Consider the following 23,541-nt stretch of genomic DNA (forward strand, 5'->3'; position numbering starts at 1 on the left):
TGACTTTTAATAAGTAGCTTATAAGCCATAAGCTAAAAGCCAAAACCAAAAGTCAAAAGTTGGTACTTTTCTACTTTTGGCTAATTTTGACACTTTTTAACTTAAAAATAAGGAAAAACACTTTTTAACTTTCTCAAACACAATCAAAACTAAAAAAATACTTAAAAGCCAAAAACACTTAAAAATAAACCAATTCAAACACTCACTGTATAATAAAAGAAGACGTAAAAACATGTGAAATAGTACTCATATGTAATGCAGACAGAATAACATGTGAAATAGTACTCATATGTAATGCAGACAGAATAACACGGGACATAAACAATGTTGGGTTCAATATGTATGAAAAGTGTGAATGAAAAATGGAGGGAAAATAGTGGAGAGAAAGAGAGATACTAAAATGGAAAATGTACTCTTTTAAGGGAAATTTTACTAATTCTCCGACATTGGTGGGAGAAGGGAACTTTGAAGTGTTTATAAGAAGAATCACTTACTCAACATGGATAGTGAGGCAAGAACAAGGTGGTGCCTCGCGCCGTCGTCGTCGTTGCTCGCTTGGCTTCTGCTCGATCGATGAGATCTATCTTTTTGGACAAAATTTATTTGACAGAAATTTAATTCAAAAATAAAACGCAATAATTTTTTCTGTATTTTGATCCTCCATTTATATGCATGCATGAAGTGGCGAAAACACTGTTTCGAAATGCAGAGCAGAAGCGAATTGGTACTTCGGAAGGGATGCAACCCTTCAACAAAATGACACACTGATTCATGAAATGGTATGCTTGTTCGAAAAAGACGCATTCTTTGGACGAACAAACATGATTTTCCAGAAAGATTACACCTTTTAAGTGAACCATTGCCACCTTTCAGAAGAGGCACCTAATGGCTATATAAACCTGCTTTCATCTACAGGTTTGGGTACAAACTTTTTTTTCTGAACATAAAAACTCTTCTTGTCTTCAAAAACATTCCATGTGATTAATCAAATCGTTGAATGAGTTCGAAGAGATTCCAATTGTTTGAGGTACTGCTACAGTTGGTTTGTTTGGCCATTTTATCCTGGGAGAAAGATTTCATAATCTCGGGTACAGTGAGGGGAATTATTCCTTAAGGACACTCTGTGAAGTTAGGGCAATTGACCTTAAAAAGTTCTATTTCATCTCATTTTTGAAAATTAACATACTTCTTGGATAGATTATTCGTAATCTTGTGTTGAAGGCGTTAAAGAACTTCATAAGTATTCTTGTATTAGACTTGAACTTGTGTTGAAATTATTGTTGCATATATATACAGATTCTTGTTCCCGAAAACATTGAAAATAACAATCTTAAGGAATAATTCTTACGGAATCTGTATAGCTTGTTTTTGGAGATTAAAACTTTATGCTTTCTACTCCGTTTGAACTTAACTAGAGATTTGAAGACATAAAATCTTCATTACAAGTTAAAGATCACTCGGTTGATGATTGAAAGTCATAAAAACTTCATCGTTAAACTAGAAACAAGAAGTGTTTAAAGTTGTTGTAATATTTTAATAAGTATTTCGATATACTAAAGGTACTGTCTTGTGGTAAAAGGAAAATGACGACTGATAGTCAAATGCATGATGCTGGAACGACTATGGCGGCAACTAGTATTTCCACGATGAGTCGTACTAATGCTCTGCAAGTTATGGCACCGGCGGAGAAACCCAGAAAGTTCGCGGGTATTAACTTCAAGAGATGGCAGCATAAAATGTTCTTCTACCTTACGACTCTCTGTCTTTAAAGGTTCACGATTGAGGAAGCTCCGGAGGTGCTCGAGGGAACCCCTGAAAAAGAACGCTTCATGATTGTGGAGGCTTGAAAATACTCAGATTTTCTTTGCAGGAATTATATCTTGAGTGGTCTCCAAGATGAACTTTACAATATGTATAGTGGAATCAAGACTGCAAAAGAGTTATGGGGAGCGCTAGAATGAAAGTACAAGACGAAGGATGCTGGAACTAAAAAGTTCTTTGTTGCAAGATTCCTGGAGTACAAAATGATAGACAACAAGTCTGTTATTTCACAAGTGCAGGAACTGCAAGTGATCCTCCATGATCTCCCAGCAGAAGGTATGATTTTGACAAATACCATTGTTGAACAATTTAAAAATGTTCTTAGTATTCACATGAACTTTATTATAGGTTTGATTGTGAATGAAGCGTTTCAAGTAGCATCAATAATAGAGAAGCTACCACCTATGGGGAAAGACTTCAAAAACTATTTGAAACACAAACATAAGGAGATGTCAGTCGAAGATATGATTGTATGACTATGCATTGAAGAAGATAATAAGGCTGCAGAAAGAAGGTTAAAAGGCAATTCTGCAATGAGTGGAGCAAATATTGTAGCAGATGACCAAAACAACTCTAAAAAGTGAAAGAAAGTTGAAAATGAAAGCAATCAACCCAAGAAGAAGTTCAAGGGTGAGTGCTTCAACTGTGGAAAGATTGGCCACAAGTCTACGGATTGTTGTGCCCCAAAAAAGGGAAGAATGACCAAGCAAATCTGGCTGAGTCTAAGAAAGAAATAGATGATCTGTGTGCTATGCTTTTCGAATGCAACTTGGTGGGAAATCCTCGCGAATGTTGGATGATTCTGGTGCCACCCGCCATGTTTGTGCTAGCAAGGAGTTATTTCCGACGTTCGCTCCTGCTCAAATAGAAGAAAAGATCTACATGGAAAACTCTGTTACTGCAAAAGTGGAAGGAATAAGAAAAGCGTACTTGAAGATGACTTCCGACAAAGTGTTGACACTTAACAATATCTTGTATGTTCCTGAGTTATGAAAGAACTTGATTTCTGTTTTATTTCTAGACAAGAACGAATTTAAATGTGTATTTATTTTTGGAAAAATTATACTTAGTAAAGGAGAAGCGTATGTAGGAAAAAGGCTACATCAATGAGGGCCTATTCAAAATGAATGTAATGAATGTTGAAATAAATAAAAGTTTAAATTCTTCTTACTTGCTTGAGTCTAATGAATTGTGGCATGAACGTTTAAGACATGTCAATTATAAAACTTTATGAAAACTGATTAACTTAGAAATTCTGCCAAACTTTGAGTGCAATAAATAAAAGTGCCAAACATGTATGGAATCAAAGTATGCCAAGCATCCGTAAAAGTCCGTTGAAAGGAATTCCAATCCCTTAGACTTGATACACACTGACATTTGTGATATGAAGTCAACATCATCACGTGGTGGGAAAAAAAATTTCATAACTTTTATTGACGATTGTACTAGATATTGTTATATCTACTTGCTAAATAGTAAGGTTAAAGCAATAGAAATGTTTAGGCAATACAAAACCGAAGTTGAAAATCAGTTAGAGAAAAAGATCAAAACTATAAGAAGTAATAGGGGCAGAGAATATAAATCTTCCTTCGCAGATATGTGTGTAGAGAATGGAATTGTCCATCAAATTATGACCCCGTATTTACCTCAATCTAATGGAATTGCGGAAAGGAAAAACCAAACTTTGAAAGAAATGATGAATAACTTACTTATAAGTTCAGGTTTACCGCAAAACTTGTGGGGAGAGGCTATCCTTACAGCCAACCGAATACTCAACAGAGTTCCCCATAGTAAGACACAATCAATTCCTTATGAAAAATGGAAAGGAAAGAAACCCATCTTGAAATATTTCAAAGTGTGAGGGTGTCTAGCAAAGATCCAAGTTTTGGTGCCTAAAAGGATTAAGATAGGACCTAAGACGGTGGATTGCGTGTTCATAGGATATGCTAAAAATAGTAAAGTATGTTGGTTTTTAGTTCATAAATTCAAACATTTGGATATTAATGAAAACACAGTAATTGAATCAGATAACGCTGAATTCTTTAAAAATATTTATCTGTATAAAACTAGACATGAATAGTTTAGTGGAGGGTCTAAATGACCTCGAGATGAACCGAGTGAGAATATACATAATAATGAGAATCCAAGACGTAGTACACATCAAAGAACATCAACTTCGTTTTAAGAAAACGATGACGTCTTCAGACTCATCCTTTTGGAAAGAGATAGTCATAGTGAGATTGATTCAATATTAAGCAACCATACGTGGGAGTTGGTTGATCTTCCTCCAGAAAACAAACCTTTAGGATCTAAATGGATCTTCAAAAGAAAAATGAAAACGGATGGTACTATTGACAAATACAAGGCAAGACTTGTAGTAAAAGGATTCAAATAAAAAGAAGGCCTTGATTACTTTGATAAATACTTATCGTTGACAAGGATAACATCAATTCGAATGTTAATTGCCTTGGCGGCTGTATATGGTCTTGAAATCCATCAAATGGATGTGAATACTGCATTCTTAAATGGAGAATTGGAGGAAGAAATTTACATGGAACAGCCTGAGGGTTTTGTGGTTTCAGGAAAAGAAAATAAGGTGTGTAAAATTGTTAAGTCACTTTATGGACTAAAACAAGCACCTAAGCAATGACATGAAAAGTTTGACCAAACCATGTTGGCAAATGGATTCAAAATTAATGAATGTGATAAATGTGTTTATATTAATGACACACCAAATCACCAAGTTATTGTGTGTTTATATGTGGATGATATGTTGATCATCAGTAGAGACATTTCAGACATAAATGCAATGAAACGAATGCTCGAGAGCAAGTTCGATATGAAAGACCTTGGAGTTGTGGATGCGATCTTAGGGGTAAGAATCCATAGAACTCCACAAGGGTTAGCATTGTCACAGTCTCATTACATCGAAAAAGTACTTGAAAAATTCAAGTATAGGAATTTGGTATTGCCAAGACTCCATTGGATGTGAGCTTTGCAGTTCGAAAGAACGAAGATGAAAGTGACTCCCAATTGGAGTACGCAAGAGTATTCAGATGTTTAATGTATATAATGAACTGTACATGACCAGACATAGCATGTGCTCTAAGTAAGTTGAGTCAGTACACAAATAATCCTAATAAAACTCATTGGATAGCAATGAAAAGAGTTTTGGGGCATCTTAAATACACTCAAGACTACGCTTTGCATTATAATAAATATCCCGCGGTACTTGAAAGATATAGTGATGCAAATTAGATCATCAGATCGAACGAAGTAAAATCCAAGAGTGGATATGTATTTACTATCGGTGGAGGAGCGGTCTCTTGGAAATCATCCAAGCAGACTTGTATTGCTCGCTCTACAATGGAATTTGAATATATCGCATTGGATAAAGCCGGTGAAGAAGCAAAATGGCTCCGAAATTTCTTAGAAGATATTCCTTATTAGCCCAAACCAGTGGCACCAGTATGTATACACTGTGATAGCCAAGCGACAATAGGTAGGGCAGGGAGCATGATGTACAACGGTAAATCTCGTCACATAAGACGGAGACATAATAACGGTAGAGAATTTCTCTCCAGTGAAATTATCACTATTGACTATGTAAAGTCAAAGGATAATGTGTCGGATCCACTTACAAAAGGCCTATCTAGAGAAGGAGTTGAGAGAACATCCAAAGGAATGAGTTTAAGGCCTAAGACAAGTCAGGATGATGGTAACTCTACCTAGCAGACTAGAGATCCTAAGAGCTAGGTTTAAGGAGATCAAACAAAGTTGTGTCTGCCAGGTTCAACATTGTCAAATACCCAACCCATTCTCATGATGTAGACAATGTTTAGTAAACGAGGATAAGACTTATGGTGTGAAGTATTTTAATGATTATCTAAATTCGGAAGATTTGACCAAATAGTTTAATTTATAGGATTGAACGTTTAGAAATCACCTATGTGAAGGCGAAGTGAAAGCCGCTTCAAGGAGAATGTTAGTAAAGGCCTATTCTATAAGCTATCATGAAACCGAGACGTGTTCATGGCTGAAAAGAACAAAATTGTGAGAACCATAAATGGTAAAAGGCTGGTTGTGTGTCATATATTGTCTAGGTGTATATTAAAGCTTGACAGTTTAAGGATATCAAATCTACCGATTGACCAGTGCATCCGATGCATGTTCACTACGGAAAGTTCAAAGGGAAACTCACTTATCCAGATTCAATCAATCTTTGCTTGATGATCACATACTTGTTCGTAAAATTTTATGAAAAAAGTAGCCATTCCCCATTCATGTGGGGGATTTTTGGGTTCAATATGTATGAAAAGTGTGAATGGAAAATAGAGGAAAAATAGGGAGAGAAAGAGAGATACTAAAATGGAAAGTGTACTCTTTTAAGAGAAAGTTCACTAATTCTCCCATATTGGTGGGAGAAGGGAGCTTTGAAGTGTTTATAAGAAGAAGCACTTACTCCACATTGATAGTGAGGCAAGAACAAGATGGTGCCTCGCGCTGTCTTCCTCGTCTCTAGCTCGACTCGGCTTCCGCTTTGGCTTTGGATTTGGATTTGGATTTGACAAATGATCGATCGATGCGATCTATCTTTTTGGACAAAATTTATTTGACAGAAATTTAATCCAAAAATAAAACGCAATAATTTTTTCTGTGTTTTGATCCTCCATTTATATGCATGTATGCAGTGGTGGAAATACTATTTTGAAATGCAGTGCTGAAACGAATTGATGCTTCGGAAGGGATGCAACCCTTCAACGAAATGACACACTGATTCATGAAATGATATGCCTGTTCGGAAAAGAAGCATTCTTTCGACGAATAGACATGATTTTCCAGAAAGTTTACACCTTTTAAGTGAACCATTGCCACTTTTCAGAAGAGGCACCTAATGGCTATATAAACCTGCTTTCATCCACAGGTTTAGGTATGAAATTTTTTTTCTGAACATATAAACTCTTCTTGTCTTCAAAAATATTCCGTGTGATCAATCAAAATCGTTGAGTGAGTTCGAAGAGATTCCAATTGTTTGAGCTACCGCTACAGTTGGTTTGTTTGGCCATTTTATCCTGGGAGGAAGATCCCATAACCTCGGGTACAGTGAAAGAAAATTATTCCTTAAGGACACTCCGTGAAGTAGGGGACTTGGCCTTAAAAAATTCTATTTCATCTCATTTTTGAAAATTAACATACTTCTTGGATAGATTATTCGTAATCTTGTGTTGAAGTTGTTAAAGAACTTCATAAGTGTTCTTGTCTTAGACTTGAACTTGTGTTAAAGTTATTGTTGCTTATATATACAGATTCTTATACCCGAAAACATTAAAAATAACAAACAACACCAAAAATGAAATAGAGGAGAGGCATATGAAAGAAATGACCAAATGATGGCCTAATAAGATCATTACGAGATAATGCATGAATAACGTTTGACAATAATACTCTTTAATTTAAGTATGGAGGGGTGAGTTTTAACTGTTAGCTAACGGGAGCAAAACACAATATATCTAAGTGCTTTACTAGGCAAAGATAGTGTAGTACAGTATCATCTCCACAGGGATTGATTTTAGTAAAAATTCAATACAGTTTTTCAGTATTAACCATGGAATCAAATCTTGAAATTTGTGTGGTTAAAATCACTATGGTCAATGTGTAAACTATTTTAGCAATGTGTTGGGTACTATGCAGTTTTGATGATTGACAACGTGATATGAAACATGTCAATCAAGTTGGTTCACAGACACACTATCTCATGTTTCTGAACTTATAGCAAAATCATCCATGATTAAAGACAGGGTGCAAGAAATCAAGGACCAGATAAGTGGTTAATTCTAATAAACTCAAGGAAATAAACATGTGCTAATTTAAAGAAGTTGAATTTGATTCGAACACTTAATGATAAGGAAAAGTAAGTTGAGTTGGAAAGGGAATCCTATGGGAATAAGGAGGTTCACTTCTGAGCATATCCTGAAGAGTCCTGTGTGTAGAAGGAGAAAGATTTTGAAGATTGAAGAAGTCTACGCAAGATAGGAAACATACTAATTGAAAGACTCTTTGTTAGATCAATGAAGTGTTTGATGACTGATACATGAATGAACCATGTTACTCAAGCTGGTCAAGCATAAGGAGACGGGTTTCAGTTTTCACTGGGAGGTTCAGTCAAGATTGCTTAAAGTCAGGTTGGATAAACAAGCCTAATTATGATATACTCAAAGTATTAATCACGAGTGATAAAGAAGAAGTCATAGTTGAATACAACACTTGAAGATAAGCTGAAGAAAGAGTTTTACTCAGAGGAGGAGGTCAAGTTGAAGAAGGAGTTTTACCTATGCAAGGAGTTTGACTTAATAAAGGACTTCTAGTAGATAACAAACTCTGATGTATTGAGTGATTGTCTCAAGAAAGAAGTTTCATCCACTGAAGGACTTCTTGAATAAATATGGTTAAATAGACAAAGTGATTGACATAATCACTCACACACTTACAAAGCTAAAAAGGGCAATTGACAGATTGACGAAGTAATACTCAATCTGAAGAGACATATTGAAGAACCTGGTCCTAAGTATAGAATCTAGCTGAGAGTTTTAGCTTTGATTGGTAGGAGTTGTTCATTGTATTTGAACTATTCATGTAATATTAGTTTCAATGTGTTATAAACTGAATTAGGAGCTAGTCTTCGAGTTGAAAAAACTCAGAGACTTTAGGAACACATACCTTGGATGGTGTGTGTAGTTAGGAATTAGAGTAATTCCTAGTTGTGTAGTGAGAAATTAGAGTTTATAATTCCTAGGTTACAGAATTGTAATCAGTTGTTGAGGCTCATTGTTGTTTAGTGAAGTTAGTGTTAAATTCTATAGAGGTTCAACATTTTTGGCCTAAGGCCACACTAAATTTGGACAACACTTGTAAAGCGTGCTCTTTAATACTATAGGCTATACTTTATAAGTGTTACCATATTATAATATAATTGACAATGCCTTTTACAAATATGATCACACTTTTAAAATGTGGCTATTTTCATTATTTTAAAACAACAATTTATAAGTGTTGTCTTATAACTTTTCAAAAATTTATACCAAAATCTGATATTCCCTCCAATATTTTTAACACTAAAATACTATATTCCTCCAATTTTTAATTACAAAAAAAATATAAAATATTAGTTAAAAAAATAATTCTAATCAGAAACATCCAACTAAAAAAAAATAAGATTAAACACACGTACAATAAACATATTTTTAGGCAAAATTATCTAGGGTTGCAAGAAACACCGATTATGAGTCAAATTATCTAGGGTTCCCTCAACTGAAAAGTCTCAATTGTTGCTATACACAATTACGGGAATGGATTGTTGCTGATGATGTCTTTCCAAAGCTCTGATTGCTATTTTGAAGAGAAATGGTTGCAAGAAACTCCGATTGCTACAGTCTAAATTGCCATTGTCATCCGATTCAAGGACATCCCTATTGCTACCGTCTCAATTGAGGAGAAACTGATTACTGAAGGTGAATTCTTACATAATCGAAAGAGGCTTTACAACTATTGATACTGAAGGTGATGATTTTGTGATAAATACTTTTTTTTTTTTTTAATTTTATGCTGAATTTTCCCATCTTGAAGTTAATTGAAGTTGTATATCTTGAGTTTTTACTTTTGAGGTGTGTGTGTGTAGTTTTTCTTGTGTTTTGGGGGCAATTCTTTTGATTTTAGGAATTAGACTTCCTGCCCTTTTGATGGTTCTTGAAAAGGAACAGTTCAAGATGGTTCAATTGACTGAAATGAATTTCTAGATTGTTAAATTTATCGACATTAAGTTGATAAAACGAACCAAATTCTTGTTCAATTTTCTTGAGAGGGTGGTTTTTGTTTGTTTTGTGTGGTTTGAGTTTAGCTTAAATGAAGTATTGCGTATTCGTATAGTCGATCCCAACTTGTATGAGATTGAGGCATAGTAATAGTAGGAAGTGAAGTTTTGGTTTTTGGGGTTGAGAGATGTGAAATGGAAGAAATAGAAGAATCTAACAATGTTGCGGTTGAGAATTATGATAGAGTGATGAGTCTTTTATCATCTAGGACACACGATCCTTATAGGAAACCTGAAATGCAAAATCGATGATCAGGGGAAAGCTCTTAGATTATGTCCTATTAACAGCCAGAACATTTCATTGAAGCACCTGATTTAGATCATTTCCCTTCGCATTTTTGGCACAATATATTGCGAGATAGTGACAGTTTCTTTGATGTTCCATTGTACAGATCCTCCAAAGGAACCTTGAGAAGGTGGACAACATCCTCTCCTCTTCTTTGTCTTCTTCCTCTGCTGCTTCCACCACCTCCGCCAAATGGGCTACCACCAAAGAAAGATGAGAAGATATCAAATTGGTTGTGTCCACTACCTCCACCGCCCATTCCTTTCTTGATAGCATCTTCACCATACCAATCATATATATCACGCTTCTTGGGATCGCTCAAAACTTCATAAGCTTGTGCAAGCTCTTTAAACTTTTCAGGATCACCTCCTTTATGGCTTTATCAGGATTCTTAATGGCAGCTTTACGGTAAGCATTCTTGATATCTTTTAGTGCAGCAACCTTAGGAATACCTAAGATCTCATAGTACTTAGTGTTGTCGCTCTTCTTCGCTGCAGCAGTTTGCATTCTTTCCTCTAGTCACCTTGCAGTCAGTTCCCAATATGTTTCATATTGCTTACGAAGGAATCTTATTTCCTACAGTTTGGTTCTTCTTTCTTTTGATGTCTTGAGCCTAATTATAAGACTATTCTACAGTTTTAGATTTTCGTGGTGATGAAGAAAAATGCTTTCCATACTATTCTATCAGTTGCAGGAACTTAAATGTTAGTTTTGCGTAGTTTGCCCATCCTATCTCGTATAGACAGCCATAGCCAGTTCAAGCTATTCACATGCACTTCCTTGCTGTAGAGTCAACTGCTCAATCATCCTGATAATTAAATAGCAATACAAGTAAATTTTTCACTGCCATAAACTTTATTTTAGTATTAACTTTAGGGGAGTCTCTATGCTCTTCCAATGGTAGTCCTCTGGAGTGTCATGCTTTATCCTAATAGACCAAAAAGGTACAGTGAATTTGGTGTGCTTGTATTCTTTATGAGATTGAATCGGTTTGTAAAATTTAGTTTCAATAGCTCTATTTCAAATCATAACGTAGCCAAGCTGTTTTACAACAGTTGATGTGCAACTGTTATTCAGAATATACTAAAAGATGAAAAATATCAAGAACCATGGTCCTGGAAGTGGGGCAGCGTGTTTTTTAACCAATTTATAAGACTATAATATTTGTGGCAATAGCAGAATATGTATGAATGAATGAGTGAATTGAAGTCGATTAAAGATGGCAGTTGGTGCAAAAAGCACACACAGGGCCTTACAGTATTGTCTTTGGTAGTACTAGTTGTCTAGTTATAACATATATTGGGCTTCAAGTGTAACATGGAATCCATGTGCTATGTGGAACCCTTGGTCACCATAATCCCCCACAGATATGATATTGTTGTATTGTACACATCTCCGTGCTCCGGTGAGTACATGGACCATACGAATCTTACCATACGAATCATGATAAATCAAATAATGCTCCATGTACTCGACATATATGCAGAAATTGTTTGAACTCTTGTAAGGCAAGAATCATAAAAAGTTGGCTGTTATCCTCAGCATCACTTTAAAGAACACAAAAATTTCACACCTAAGTGTTAATTTACTGATCTCATAATGTAGAAGAGATCTAACTCTGCATAAGGCCTAACATTTGCAACACCGTACATTTACCTTTCCACTACATTAAGTAGGCCAAATATCCTTTTCTATGCAAGCTACTAGGTGATCCTTGTAAGTTGTACAAATACTAAGAAGCAATAACAGGTAGACTAGATTCCATGTAAACCTGGAATCACTTCCTTATTATTTCAATACTATCATGTTCTCCTCCCTACAGATTTTCAAAATATATGAGAAAACCAAATATCATACTAGAAAGAAGATTTACAAAAAAGAAACAAGGATGTCATAAAGGTTTGAAGAACTGTAAACATGAGGAGAAGAAGTCTTCTACCAAGTTATTATATGTCTAACCTGGTTCCGACCTAAAAGGCATTTCTCCATCTCTTCTTCAGGACAATCAAAGAATTGAAAATGCACCAAATTTTCCAAGGCTTACCTATTTGACTTTGAATTTAAGCTCTAATGGTTGTCATCTATCAAAATTGGCACTGGAACTTGGCCTCGCTGACTAGTTCAACGATGAATCGAATTATATCTTTCATTGTTATTTCGTTGAAAGTTGAACTGGCCCAAACTGTTGGATTTAGCGATGGAATCATTCTTTTGGCAATGCGCAGAAGGGCTTGGTTATGCACCAATTTGATGTTGCGATGCTGACATAACCCAAACCAGAGCCTAGTCATGTCGGGCATCTCAAGTCTGACTCGGACCTAAGACCAACCCCAATACCCAAATATAACCGCCCTACACCCTATGTCGGATGAATTTCAAACATATAACAAGATATAGAAAAATCAATTGAAAGATATTTGAATAAGTTCATAACCGTAACCAACTAAATATCCTATCAAATACCTAACTGGTGTCAGCCTTTATGCCAATACCAATTCCAAGGCTGACACTAATACCAACATCACCCATGACCATATTAGTCACACAAAGCCTCTATCCAAAAATGAAGAATATTCGATCGAGACATGCCTCCGACCATAGAAAAACCAAAGTATAAGAAATAAAAATATTGTAAAGAAGTCCATAGCATAAAATGGAGTCTTCTGGAGTATGAAATCTTACCACTTCAGTATAATGCAAAGGCTGTCTCCAAATCTAAGTCACTGAGCAGGAGGAGTAGTATGGCTGATTCCTCCGTCGCGTGGGGATACAACACCAAAGACAGTTAGCAGGTGAGCGCTAGTATGTACTCAAGAATAAGGATAAAGAAATGACATTATTTATAACCAAAGTAAATAACCATATGAAACCATATACATACATATATACCATACCGGATAAAGGAACCAGGTTTAGCATGCATTTAAAACTTTAATCCGGGTTGTACAGATTTATCGTCATAATCCATCGATGGGCTATATAGGTCCAGTATTACCCCCTAAACAAGCCCCAGTATGTGTAGACGTACAAACCCGTGATATCATAGGGGCTGGGGATTCCCGTGTACCTTCACTCTCTATTATAAATATATTTAAGTAAACTTGAGGATTCCTGCGTACCTCCAAGCATATGATCACCAAGACCGACCCTCTTATTGGCAAACATGAGTTCCCAGTGTCCATCCATTGGACTCACACCTTTATGATTATTTATCATATTCCGCCATTATTGCCAATTAAAACATTTAGTACTAAGTCAAACCACCAATTCCAGAATTCAAATGTCAAGGAATTATAAAGTGGTATCATCATACCGACTATAGCTTGCAAGCAATGTCACTAGCCAACACTTAGGGGATTTCTATGTACCCCACAAGATTTTCAATTCAACCAAAGCCATGGCCTTCATGGACTTTCCAAGCCATTTAAAACCAACCTAACCAATTTAGGTTCTATTACCATGTTATGCAATGTAAAGTTTTCAATAATAGTCAAACTATATGACAAAATCATTCTCATAGGCATTTTAGCAAATATGTTGAGGGCATAAGATTTTCAAAACCAAAAACCATATATCAATTGACCATTGCCATTAAATCACATGTTCAAACCACAATTATAACATGAAAACTATAAGTAAAACATGGGAAAACATTATCCAACCAAGAACAACAAAAACCCCACACATATATTTCAAAACCCAAATATTACCACAGTAATACCATTAAAGCCATCCATTAAAACATACTTTTAGTTGAAGTAATAATGAGGGAGGAGTAATATGCCTTATACACTAAGGAATATGGAGAGTTTCATCCTTGAAAGCCCCTAATTAATTGTATTAAAGAAACCTTAGCCTCTTGCTTGAACAAAGAGTTGAGAGAGATTTTGAGAAAGTTTAGAGGGTGTTTGATTGAGAATAATAGGTTAATGAAGTCCCAAAAGATGTTTTATATTATGGTGTCAAAAGAATTTAAGAGGAAAAATGTCCAGAATACCCCCAACTTAAAACTATAAAATCATCGCAGGTGGATACGAGTTGACCCTCCAACTCATCACCATATCATACGACTGGTGCCATCCAGTCGTACCCAAAATAGAAAGTTGGTCATCCATATACTGTTCATATATATGAATCCATTTCCCCAACTCATGACTAAAAAATATGACTCGTATGGCCTATCGTACTTAAGACAAAATATAAAGTGTTTGGCGTTGGACAACATACAACTAAACTATACCACTCGTACCCTATACTCATGGTTCTGAGTGAGTCACTTGTACTCAGAGGCAAGTCAAGTTACTGAGCCTCAGATTAAGTGAAGGATCAACCCAATGACCTGCCACCACACCATGTGACCTATATCCAATAAGTCGTACCCAAAATAGAATCCCAACCACCAATCACTGGATACCTTATGAGTTGGGTCACCTGACTCATATACATATCATACTACTTGTATCATGAGTCGTTACAATACCAGTAAGCTCAAAGCTCAAGAAATTTCCAATGCCAAAACTCAGGGTGTTTCAATTCTCCTCCACTTGGATCATTTGTCCCTAAATAATGGGATAAGGCAATACAAACATGATTTAAACCCCAATGCCTATACTTTAACCTTTAAATAAGTTAGAAAGCAAAGATACAAGGAAGTTAGAAAACAAAAATGTTAATAAGGACACATACCTTACGCATGAATTTCTACAGTAGAAAGCAGGAACAAATACTTGGACTTCATGTCCTCTTCAGCTTTCCATGTAGCCTCTTACACCTTGTGGTTCCTTCATAGAACCTTTACCGAGGCTATGTCCTTGGTCCAAAACCAATTAACCTTCCGATCTAAGATCTCAATCGGAATCTCCTCATAAGATAAGGAATCCAAAAAACCAATATCCTTGTGAGACACAATTTGCAAAGAATCACTTATACCCTTCCTCAACATAGAAACATAGAATATCGAGTGGATGGAGCTCAAACTAGAAGGCAATTCCACTTATATGCCACATTCCTAACCCCCCTCAATACCAAGTACGGACCATTATATTAGAGACTGAGCTTACACTTCTTCCCAAACTGCATTACTCTTTACATGGGAAACACCTTTAGGAACACCCTATCCCCAACCTCAAACTTTAACTTCCTACATATAACACCCTGGGTTTTGACCCTTAGAAAATTTTCTAGAATTTTAGTCTCTGGACGTAATATGACTCATGGATATGAGATGTATGATGGGGTATGAATGGTATGGTCCTATTATATGCTGACCAATATTGGTTGGTGAGATGGATTTTGGTCACTGGAATGGATATGACTTAGGGGTATGAGTTGTATTAGTGGGTACGGATCATTTGGTTCCTTAACTTAATCTTAGACTTGGTTACTTAGGTTGGATTTGAGTACGAGCGTCTCACCATGAGTGGTAAGCCAGGGTATGAGTTTTACCATAGACTCGTATGGTGGACAGTGTCTAAATCTTCCTTGGGTTTAATTTTCCAGGTGTTCGGATGAAGGGTATGGATCGTATGCTTTGGATACGACTTGGTTGGATGAGTTGTATGCTGGAAAATATTGGATCCAAAGTTTGAGTCTAGGATACGAGTGGAGGGTACCAATCATATTAGAGGGTACGACTCATAACGGTCAGTCGTACCCTTGTGAGGGGGTTTTGGTGCAACTTAAGTGGGGGTATTCTAGACATTTCCCTACTTATCATAATAAGGTCCTATAACTTCTAACCTACTTGGGAGGTTATTTACCTTATTATTGCATTCATTAACACTTAGAAACTCTTCCTAAACACTCTATAATTCTCTCAAAAACTTTTAGGCAAGGGAAGCTAGGGTTTCAACTAGAGAATTAGTTTGGGGTTTGTCTTGGTGATCTCTTCCATCATCATCTTGGTTTAAGGCATGATCTCTTCCCTCATTGTTAATTCCAACTAGAAGAATGGTTTTTGTGAATGTTTTCATGACTTCATTGATTGTATAATTTTAGTTTTTTATATATGAATTGGGGTTTTTGATATTAAATGGTTGGTTATGGTTTTCCATGGTTTTAACTATGATCTATGTGCATTAATAGCGGTTTTGGATAATTGGATTGCTTGGGAATGGTTTACTGGTAATTGGAATTGGTTTTGGTTATATTATGCCCCCAATATGTTTGACAAAATGCCTATCATAATATTTTCATTGAATTGGGCATTTTTAATGGAACTCTTGCTTTTTTTAAAACTTGGTAAGGGAATTATGCATGGTTTAAATGACTTAGAAAGGTAAATGTCTAAATGGTTATGCTTGTGGGGTACATAGAATCCCCTAAGTGGTTTAATATGGTAAATAGAAGGGCGATTTCCCTTAAACCTATATATGGTTGGCTGTGGATAGTACTTGCAAGTATGGTCAGTATGACGATACCACCACTAAATGGCCTTAGTTAATAAATGGTAAATGGATTGATTGGTCTCTTGGTAATGGTTTTATTAGGCAATTACTGTAGGATATGTAACAAAGTCATGGAAGGTGAAGGTCCTGAAGGGACCAAAACTGGAAACTCATATTTTTCGATATGAGGTTGGTTTTGGTGAAAGTGTGTATGATGTCATACTATATTTTGAGGGATGTACTAGTCATCTCAGGTTTTCTTTCCTGTTCGTGCAGCTACACAAATTAAGGCCCTTTCAGTACGAGGAGCTAAACCCATATAGCCCGTAGGTGGTTTAGGATGACACAACTATATAACCCAGGCAAAGGTTTTAAATGCATGCTAAACCTGGTTCTCTTTCCTGGTATGGTTATATATATATGCATGGTTAGGTGCATATGGATGATTTTACTTGTCTTTATAAATGGTATTATTTTATCTTTATCCTAAGATTATAATAGTATTCACCCGCTAACCCATCTAGTGGTAGATGTATACCCCCACTGTGCAGTAACCAACTGTTCTTCCCCTCCTACATAGTGATTGACTTAGGGATCAGAATTTGGACTGAAGTGGTGAGATTCTATCCTTTTGGAAGGCTCCATTTCATATTATAGTTATTTCTAGACACTTTGATTTTATTTTGGATATTAGTTTTGGTCATGGTTAGTGGCATATCCCTATCGGATTTTATTACTTTTTTGGTTAGAGGATTTGTGGTACTGTTATGGGTTGGAATGGGCGGGATCAGTATTGGTGTTGGCCTTGACATTAGAATAAGATAGTGGACTAATATCATTGGACATAATTTCTCACTGTTCCATTATATTTTATTTTGGGATTAATTATATTATGTTTTGAAGCTTGTTTGGTTATGACTTAGTTTATGGACTTTGGAATGGTTTGGTATGGTTGGGCGGTTGGTGTGGGATGGTTGGACTCGATTGGGCCAGTCACGGTTGTGATCCTGTCTAGAGTCTTCATGTGAGCTATTACACTATATAATTTTATACTCAAAATTCAGCCAACTTAGGGTAGGCGGCTGGAGGTTGGGTTTGGTAACGGGGGTTATCTCCAGTCTCGATCGAAATTAGGATGCCTATTACGACAATACCCCCGATCAAGTCCTATCAATTTGGTATTAGAGACTAGGTTCGTGGTCAATTAGGAGTCCATAAAGCCGTGTCGAGTAGAGTCTTTTTTAGGGGTGTGTAGCGCGCCACACTTATAAGGAAGAGGCTACAAGGCATTTAGGAATATTTTACTTTCTTAATATTTAATTTTCAAGCTTGGAGTCTCTGTCTTAGAATCTTCTCTAATCCTGGTTTGTTCATCTTTCAGATCATGCCTCATAGATCTGGAGCACAAGAAAATTCTTCTATCCCATTTTGGGGTAATGTTGAAGGGGTACAACCTACTTGTAGGATTTATCTTCGATCTCACAGTCCTTACCCTGATATTTTTATAGTTCCATCAGTTGCTATAAGTCCTTCTTAAGGTGAGGTGACTAATGCAAAATTCCATCAGTCTATTCGTATTATTGCTCAGATGGTCGCTTCTTAGGCTGACTATGGTGCGATGGGTGCTTTATCTGCTGAGGCGACAAGGGTTGTCCAATTTATGAAGATGGGTGCTCCCATTTTTTTGGAGTAAAGGTGACGGAGGATCCACAGGGCTTCTTAGATAAAATGAAAAAGATATTTTGGGTAATGTAGGATACCAATATGAATGGGGTTAACTTTGTAGCTTATCAGCTCAAAGATATTGCATATCATTAGTATGAAGAGTGGGGCAGGGATAGGGGTGATGTGGAAGAATCTATCTTATAGGATACTTTTCCTAAGGCCCTCTTAGATCATTTTTTCCCCCAAGAATTGAGGGAAAAAAATATGGAGGATTTTGGTGAACCTCAAATAGGGGAGGATTTCTGTCAAAGAATATGCCTTGAAGTTTCACCAATTATCAAGGTATGCTACTGATTTAGTGGCTGACATGCAAGCAAGAATGAGGAAGTTTGCTTCTGGGTTAAATTTTGATTTGATTTTAGAGAGCAAGACTAACTTGCTGATTAAGGATATGGACATCTCTAGGTTGACTATTTATATGCAGTAGGTAGAGGATGAGGAGAGAAAATAGGTAGAGTGTGGAGATAGATAAGGTAAGAGAAATAGGTTTTTTGACTATGGAGTTGCTCAGTCTCAGGGTGGTCGGGATGGTGGAAAATAGAAGAAAAAAAGTTGAAGAGTTTTGCTTCCTTCTCTTCTACTAGTGATCCTTACTAGTCAGGAGACATGGAGATATAAGTCTTCACGACCACCTAGGTAAATCTAATATGGTTACTAATTCTCTTAGCAGGTTATTCATGGGGAGTTTGGCTCATGTAGAGAAAGAAAAGCGAGAATTGGTGAAGGATATTCTCCGTTTGACTAATCTTGTAGTTCGCCTCTTGGACTCCAAGGATAGTGGTGTGATGGTGTAAAAAGTGGTTCTATCATCTCTTAGTGCAGAGATTAAGGAGACGCAAGTGCTAGATCCTGTCTTATTAAAAATCAAGAGTGACGTTGGTGGACCAAAGGTAATGGTGTTTGAGATCACTGGTATGGTGCTTTATGATACCAAGGGAGATTGTGTGTTCCTGATATCAATAGATTGTGACAAAGGATTTTGGATGAGGATCATGATTCGTGCTATGTTGTTCATCCCGGTTCGACTAAGATGTATCATGATCTCTAGGAGATCTATTGGTGGAATGACATGAAGAAGGATGTGGCTGATTCTGTGGCCAAGTGCATAGTGTGTCAGCAGGTTAAGGTTGAGCACATGAGGCCAGGAGGGTTGTATCAAGAAATTGATTTGCCTTAATAGAAATAGGAAGTGATCAATATGGACTTTGTTACCGGTCTTCCTCAGTCTCGAAATCAATATGATTTGGTTTGGGCCATCATGGATAGGATGACTAAGTCTGCCCACTTTTTGCTGTGTGGACTACCTTCTCAGTAGAGGATTATGCAAATCTGTATCTTTAGGATATTGTGAAGCTGCATGGGGTTCCTGTTTCAATTATTTTTTATTATGGCACACAGTTTACATTTCAATTTTGGCAATCTTTTTAGAAAGGGTTGGGGACTAAGGTTAGTCTGAGTACTACTTTCCATCCGCAGATGGATAGGCAAGTGAAGAAAACTATTTAGACATTAGAGGATATACTTTGGGCTTGTGTGATTGATTATGGTGGCAATAGGGTTGAGCATATACCTCTGGTGGAGTTTTCTTACAATAATAGCTATCATTCTAGTAGTCTTATGGCCCATTTTAAGGCATTGTATGATAGGAGGTGTAGATCTCCTATTAGGTGGTCTGAACTTGGTGAGGCGGACATGTTTGGTCCCGACTTGGTTTACTAGGCTACGGAGAAGGTGAAGATGATTCAGAATAGTCTTAAGGCTGCCCAAAGTCACCAAAAGTCCTATGCAAATGTTAGGCATAGAGATTTGGAGTTTAAGGTTGGGGATAAGGTTTTCCTAAAGGTATCTCCCATGAAGAGAGTAATGCAGTTTTGCAAGAAGGGGAAGCTCAGTCCCCGATATGTTTCTTCTTATGAGATTTTGTGGAGAGTTGGTAATGTTTCTTATGATATGGAGTTGCCTTCTAGTTTGAGATTGGTTTATATGGTCTTTCATGTTTCAATGTTGAGGAAGTGCATTGGTGATCCTTCTTCGATTGTTCATTTGGAAGGATTAGGTATCACAGATTCTCCATATTATGAGGAAATCCTGATTGAGATCTTGTATAGGAAGGTTCATTGGTTGCGGACCAAGGATGTGGATTTGGTTAAGGTTCTTTGGTGGAACCATAAGGTGGAATAAGCTACTTGGGAAGCGAAGGAGAATATGAAGTCCAAATATCCACTTTTGTTTTTTTCTCTTGGGATTCATGCAGAAGGTATGAGTCTTCAACACATCTTTTTTTCTGAGTTTGTTAATGGAAATATTAATATCTTTGCCTCTTTGTTTTAAACTTTGTTAAAGATTGGGAATATATTTGATAAGATAATGCAAATGACTCGTGCGTGTTGTTACCCTTACCTTGTCCGTCATTCAAGGATGAATGTTCTTAGTGGGGGAGATTATAACACCTTTGGTTTTGACCCTTAGAAAATTTCCTTGAACTCTGGTCTTTGGACCCAATACAAATCATGGGTACGAACCATATGATGGGTTATAAATGGTATGATCCTATCATATGTAGACCAGTGTTGGTTGGTGGGATGGATTTTGGTCACTGGAATGGATACGACCTAGGGGTATGAGTCGTATTGGTGGGTACGAATCATTTGGTTCCTTAACTTAATCTTAGGCTTGGTTACTTAGGCTGGATTTGAGTACAAGTGGCTCACCATGAGCCGTAATCTAGAGTCGATTCATACCATGGACTCATATGGTGGACAATGTCTAAATATTCCTTGGGTTTAATTTTCCAGGGGTACGAATTAAGGGTACGGATCATATGCTTTGATACGACTTGGTTGGATGAGTCAGATGCTGGACAGTGTTGGATCCAAAGGTTGAGGCTAGGATACGAGTGAAGGGTGCCAATCATATTATAGACAATTCCATTTGTATGCTCTCAATCTATTGCTCAATGATCATTATGACTTAAACTTGATTGCTACCACAAAAAGCTTTTCACGCATGGGCAAATAGTATTCTAATGACTCCCCTCATCACAAAATGAACTAGCGAAGGATTCCATAGAATTTGGGGAGCAACTATGTAACAACTACTAACATTCTAAAAATGACTCACATGTTGACTACAATCATGTAATACTTCCGATTGTCTCATTGTGCGAAAGATGATAAAATCAACCACCCCAACTAGTTCACATGCCTCCTCACAAGAAAGGAAAAATACACACACCTAGCCACCAAGTATGTAACAAGGAATTTTAAGTGCAAACACTCACTCTCTTATGAAATTCTCCATGTTGACAAGTACCATGCGATAAGCTTGCCCCTATTTTAGATTACCACTACAATTACCACACTTGGTTGGGAATCACAAAGGGAATTTTGTGTGTGTAATGTAGGTTTAGGTTTGGGGTAGGATATCATTTGGGAATAACATAGATACACCCCTCCTTGAACATTCACTTCACACTTTTTCAATCCTTGTTTTTTGTTAAGGGCCACTCTTCTTTAATTTCTTTTTTTTCCTACGCCTACAAATAGCATTCTTTGTGAACCACTTTTCTTTGATTTCTTTTTCTTGCAACTTACGTGAACTTTATTCCATTGATGAACTCATTTATTTCCTATTTATTTATTTTTGTGGTTCAAGCACATGAGGGATTTCACTAACAACTTTGTGGCCTTACACTTTATTCCATCAACATTTTCCACCCCCAACTTAGGATTTTTGCCTCAAGTTACATTTTTAAGTTCAAGGAGGGTTTGGGTTATAAGAGAGAGAAAAAGAAAGGGTCACGGGTTGTAATGAGTTTACGAAAGAGAGGTCCAAATGCTCAAAGTGGGTACTATGGATAATTATGCATGGGTAGGCTTTTTAGGCTAGAGTGGGCTTTCAAAATCACAACATGGCCTATGATCATTTTGCCAACCAAGCACAATCAAAATTTAGCCTTAAAGAATAATGGGGAAAGTTCTAGATGGTACAAGTACACATGAGATGACGACAATTAACCTCACATACATAGCATGCGAACATAGTCAGTGGGTTCAATTGTTCTACCAGCTAGAGACAAAAATGGAATATTCACTATTTTTCCAAAGTCAACTTTTGGAGTCATAGAAATATGGAAAATTTTTTGTCACAAAGTTGCTCATGTCCATGCCTTCAAATTTTCCAAAAATTTTAGATAGAGGGGGTTGTTTGCTTTTGTATTCGCAGCACACGTAATTTTCTAATCATGAAAACCACCCAAGCTATCATCTCACATTACAAATCATAGGATAGGTGACTCACCATGTGGTTACTCAGACTTCACCTATGGATAACAATGCAATCCCAGATTATCAATGCTACAGGTACTCAAACTTCCCCTGCATTCTATGGCCTTGGTGCCACGGGTAATCAGACTTCCCCTGTACCCATGGTTAGCAACTCAATTATAGTGGAACTAAAATAAGATGATTAACCTACAACAAACTAGCTAATCCATGCAAATGTGGGCACCATCAGAGTGCCCAATTATTACAAACCCAAGTAAAAATAAAGATAAGAATTATCCAAAAGAGTAAAAAAGCATGCAGAAATATTTATAATCTAGGCCCGAATCAAATGAATAAGACTAAGGAGACACCTTAAACTGCAAAGATAGTAGTGTCCCCACTGTAGAAATAATCAAGGATAAAAGAGATAAGGGTGCTCCCTGAAACCGTATCAAGGGCTACTATCACTATTGGACTTTGCATCACCACTCTCATCCTCAAGATCGGACCACTCGATTGGGGCCTCATCATCACTGTCCATCCAAGAAGAAGGAAGTCTATCTCAGGGCCTTAGAACCTTTCATATCCTGATAAAGAATTTATCCCTCTTCTTTTCCCTTGTAACCATTTTTTCATACACGATCTGGAGGTCTCGATATGACTTTGCCAAAGAAGAGTAGGTTTTTTCAAGCTTATCAATGGTATCTTCTTGCTTATTTTGGTCCTCCTTGTACTTTTAATAATTGGTATATGCCACATAAGAATGATGAGCGATGGAAGGCTCTCCCGGTCCTTGAGGTAAACTAGACACAAGCTCTTTGATGGTTGTAGTATTTACTCCAATCTCCTCAAGGGGTCCCGTGGTGGTTGGCCTATGAGACTCAGGTTCACTACATGCCAAATTTTCCAAGTCGATCTTTCTTTTCTTTATTCTTTTGGGTGCACCCTCACCTCTAATCCTAAAGGGGTAAATGGGAGCATTGAGGCACACTACCATTAGCATACTCGTACACCCCTGCTTTCCTACAAAGCTCGGTAATTAAAGAGGGGAAAAAGATATGCGTATTACCTTGGTTGAAATAATATATTTCATTAACCATGAGTTGACCAACATCTAGAGGGATACCATCCAGAATGTATGCAACCATCCTAGCACATAATTCTAGGACTGCTATCATGTGGGTGTACAGA

General features: G+C 36.8%; 1 pseudogene; it reads right to left on the reverse strand.

The window, feature by feature from the left end:
- Window positions 1-9,969: 9,969 nt before the first annotated feature.
- On the reverse strand, window positions 9,970-10,481 carry LOC107871849 (annotated as a pseudogene).
- Between the last annotated feature and the right edge of the window lie 13,060 nt (window positions 10,482-23,541).

This window comes from Capsicum annuum, chromosome 5 (assembly GCF_002878395.1).
Source record: "Capsicum annuum cultivar UCD-10X-F1 chromosome 5, UCD10Xv1.1, whole genome shotgun sequence".
NCBI classification, from domain to species: domain Eukaryota; kingdom Viridiplantae; phylum Streptophyta; class Magnoliopsida; order Solanales; family Solanaceae; genus Capsicum; species Capsicum annuum.